Below are 4,706 nucleotides of genomic sequence, written 5' to 3' on the forward strand. Positions count from 1 at the left end.
CCAGCAAGAGGCTTCTGGATACTCATGGGCCTGGGAGCCACCATAGGTGGCTACTGGGTGGTAGCGTTTGTCTTCCACATATGTGATGTTTTGAAACAGACGCTTTGGTTATTTACCACAGACATCACCACTGAAGATGGGAGGCCCACTGTGGACCATTGTGGGGCTAGGTTGTCAATGGCCCCTCACTCCAAGGTGGGAAAGTGCTTCCGAGTCCTAAAGATCCACCACTGCTGCAAATAAAGCCACACACACCAAGTTGGCTCGGTTGTCCCTATGCTGCCCTTGAAATGGGAAGAAGGCGAAGTAGGATAGAGTTCACCGTTGCCTAATGCAAGCTCAACTAGTCAGGATTGCTATTAGACCTTGTACTTCCTATTTGAAAACTGCTTTTGGTACAGATGGGGAGAGTTACAATTCATTTCCATCTTATTCATTTTTGTTATCTTTATAGCATTTTCAGTTTTCCAACAGAATTTCTGATTTGCAACTGATAAAGCAATAATGCATTCTCATTGTCAAGAATTTCGATAAAACAACCCTCATCCAAAGAGGTGTCATAGGTTCCCTGTCTTTGGACAAGTAAGAATTGAAGGCAAAGAAATGTGGATTTTGAGACATCTGGGACAGCTTGCTCCCTGCAGGCTCAAGATCAACATCCCATATAGAAAGAAAAAAAAAAGAATTTAGATAATACAAAACAAAAAGCATTGGAAAGAAACTTACATTATCCATAATTGCATCATCCAGAAAATTAATGTCAACATTTGGCCTAAGCCCTCCCAATCATAAATAGATACCTTTTTCATTTAGGATTAGTCTGTGTATAGAATTTAGACCTTGCTTTTCTTTTCCATTTGACATTATTTCTTGAGCATCCTTCTATGTCCATAAGTAGTCTTGGAAAATACGATCTTTATCAACTATGTAAATTGCATTGTTTGGTGTACTATGATTTATATACCCATCTCCCTAACGTTGTTAATATTTAGGCTGTTCTAATTGGTAGTTAAATCATAAAGAATTCTGTAATGCGCATCCCTTTAGAGCACACATCTTTATTTTTGGAGAGACAGACTCCTCAAATGGAACTAATGAGTCAAACCTATTAACATTTTGAAAATTCTGTTTTCTAAAATCATTGTAGCAATTTATATCCTGATTACTATGCATCTTGGTACCCTTCGAATTGAATCTTTGTCTAAATTTTTTTTTAATTGGATAAATGTTTACCTCTGTTAATGGAATCTTATTGTATTACTAGAGGCCCGATGCACGAAGATTTGTACAAGAATGGGCTTTCCTTCCCCTGGCTGCCGGCACTGCCTTGCTCCAGCTGAGCCGCCTTTCCGCCTTCCTACGCTGCTCAGAGGCCCGTATGCAAATTAACCCGCCACCTTTGTTGGGTTAATTTGTATACTCACTCTTGATTGGCTGGTGGGCACCATGAAGGTACGGTCAATTTGCATCTTACTCTTTTATTAGTGTAGATTTTTTTAAAAAATCTTTATTGTTTAAAGTATTGTATTGTTTTTTTATTTGAGAATTAGCTATTTTTAACAGCTTCATTGAGGTATAATTTATATACCATAAAATCTGATGATTAAGGTACAATTCAGAGATTTTTAGTAAATTTATAGAGTTTTGTAACTATCATAAATTTTAAAACAATTTTAGGGCATTCCAATTTTATAACAGTCCCCATAACCTCTCAAATTTTTCTGGAGCCCATTTGTAGTCAATCCCTGATCCCACTCCTATCCCCAGGCAATCCTATATAGTAAAAGACTAATATGCAAATTATCTCCCCAGGAGTTCGACCAAACAGGAGTTCAACCACTTGCTATGATGTGAGCTGAGCATCAGGGGGCATTGTGGAACAAAGGAGGGCCCCACCAGCAGCTGGCAGCCGGGGTAAGGAAGGTCCCAGCCGGCCCTGATCGCAGTCCAGGCCTAGGGACCCTACCCGTGCATGAATTTCGTGCACCAGGCCTCTAGTTATTGATAAAAACAAAACAAAGCAAAGCAAAACAAAATGAAACCACTTCCCTTTATGTCTCTATAAATTTGTCTTTTCTAGGCATTTCATTGAAATGGAATTATATTTTATGTCTGACTCTTTTCACATAACATAATGTTTTTGAGGTTTATCCATGTTTCAGCATGTTATAATAGCACATATTTAATTCATTTTTACTTAATATTTAATTCTTTAGTGTGGGTGTACTGCATTTTGTTTCTCTCTTCAACAGTTTATGAGTGTTTGGATTGTTTCAGTTTGGGTCTATTATGAATAATTCTATTATGAACATGTGCATAGAAGTCCTTATGTGGATATAAGTTTCATTGCTCTTGTAAATTCTAGGAATGAAACTGCTGTTCCTCTAATTTTTTAAATGTACATTATTAGTGAATGGATAAGCAAACTTTTGGTCAATTTCAAACTTTATTTATGTTTCTGAATGTTTTACATAACATAGGAATCATGTTTTCTGAACCTTCAAAAGAATTCTTTGGTAAGCCATCTGGACCTGGAGATTTTTTGAAAGCAATTGTTCAATACCTTCTCAAGGTTACTGGGGTTTTTTCCATATGTATAATTTACTTAATCAATTTTAACAATTTCCAGAAAAATCATTCATTTATTAATATTTTTACATGATCAACAGACAATATCTTTTTCCATTTAAATCTCCTTCATAATATGTTCATATCCCTTTTCCATTTCTAGCATTATTTGTTTGTATTTTCTCTTTTCCTGGATCTTAAAGGTGAAAAGTATTTCCATTTTGTTAGCCTTTAAAATATTAAAAACACTTAAATTAATCAAGTATACTTTATTTTCTATTTAATAAATTGCTGTATTTACTTTTCTTATATATTCCTACTTGTTTGGATTTATTCTTCTATTTCTTTTCCTTTCTTTCTTTCTTTTTTTTTTTGGTTATATGATTCATCTAGTTTCATTATTTCTGGTTAAATAATGAGAGTCTTTGAGACCCTCAACATACTCCATTGTACTGATCTGGCCATATTCCATGAATGCTTGTATATAATATTCTGATTTTTATTACTTTCTAAAAAGCTTTTAATTATAGTTTTGATTTAATTTTTATGAAATCCTTATAAAGAATTTTTAAAAATTCTAAGTAATTGAGGGTTTATATTTTTATTCTTATTTAAACTTGTGTAATTTTTTTCTAGTTTTGTTGCATTTTAGCTAAAAATTTCCTTTATGGCTTTATATTTTGTTTGTTTTGCTCAGGATTTCAAATAATACTTTAAAAAACAGCTCATTCTTTGTTGTTAAGAAACAAATTCAATATTTGCCTATAAATCAACTTTAATAATTGTAGTATTTCAAAGTTTGATGTCCCTTTTTTTCCTTTTTGATTGTCAAAGTCTGGTGTTTAGATCTCCTAATGACAATTATTTTTCTGTTGATTTCTCCTGTCAATTTTTGTAATTTATATTTAATTCTAGGCTTTCTTCATATGACTTTAATCACTATAAATATTTCCATTCTGCATGGTACCTTTATGATGAATTCTCCTTTGTTCAATTGTTACTGCCATTCACCTTTTCTTTTTATTTATACCTGCTTGATAAAGATTTGGCCACTATTTAATATTTTAACTATTTAGAATTAATTTTAACGTTTATTGATATTTTCCCTGATTTCCAAGTGAAATGTTCATTGCAGAAATTCTGGCAACTATAGAAAAGCCTTCATATACAAAATCATCCATTACCATATCCAGAATTTTCTCTTTTTCCTTCCTCTTCTTTTAAAACTGTCTTTGGTATGTTAAAAGAAAGCCAGAAGAGCCTACATCAGGGCCAGTGGTCAGAGGCCAATTCGACCAGAAGACAGATCATTCCACAGTCTAGCATGGAGAGACAAAGGTATCAAGAAAACAGATCTCATATCTATTTCATTTCTTGAAATTCAAAAACAGCAAATCACATTCCTCTCTTGTCTGTGGGAGTGAAGAAATAAAGTGATTAGATTGCCAGGTTTCAAAGCTAGAATGACGTGAATCTGCTGTGGACAGGAGCAGGAATCCCAGGCAGCTCCCTGCATCAGGAGTTACAGAAGGCAATTCCAGCGGCTGCCACTGAAAAGCAAAACCTTGCATGGCTTTAGCATGGGCCTGGGATGTTGATGTGTGTGTGTGTTATTGTGTATTTGTGTGTGTCGACTGTGATAGGTGTATATTGTTGGAGTATGTGTGTTTGTGTGTTGTGTTGTTGGTTATATATATATACTGTATGTATTGCGTTGTATGTGTATAAGTTACTGGTGTGAGTGTGTTTTTTGTGTGTGTGTCTTGTTTGTGTGTGTTGTTGGGGGTATGTGTTTTGTGTATGTTGCGTATGTGTTGTTCGGGTATGTGTTGGGATGGGTGTGTGCTTTTGTGTGTTCTTGTTTGTATGTGTTGTTGTAATTATGTGCTGTGTGCTTGTGTGTGTGTATTGTTGTTTGTGTGTGTTGTGGCAGTGGTGTGTGTATGTTGTGGTGGTGGTGTGCATGCGTGTTGTGATGATAGTGGAATACGTGAATGTGTGTTGTGGTGGTGGCGGGGTGTGTGTGTGTGCTGTGGTGGTGGTAGTATGTGTGTGTGTGTTGCTGTGGTGGTGGTTGTAGGGTGTGTGTGTGTAGGGGTCACATCAGTAGAGGGGGTTGACAGCACTAGAGGTCCCAC

The 4,706-nt window shown here is 35.5% G+C and overlaps 1 non-coding gene across 1 annotated transcript; it reads left to right on the plus strand.

The window, feature by feature from the left end:
- Positions 1 to 539: 539 nt before the first annotated feature.
- LOC139013373 (small nucleolar RNA SNORA38) lies at positions 540 to 668 on the plus strand. The gene has a single exon (XR_011472022.1). It is a non-coding gene; the product is annotated as a small nucleolar RNA SNORA38 (small nucleolar RNA).
- The last annotated feature ends 4,038 nt before the right edge of the window (positions 669 to 4,706 follow it).

Source organism: Myotis yumanensis, unplaced genomic scaffold (assembly GCF_028538775.1).
Source record: "Myotis yumanensis isolate MYYU_CA2020_CCGP unplaced genomic scaffold, mMyoYum1.0.hap1 SCAF_6, whole genome shotgun sequence".
NCBI lineage: Eukaryota > Metazoa > Chordata > Mammalia > Chiroptera > Vespertilionidae > Myotis > Myotis yumanensis.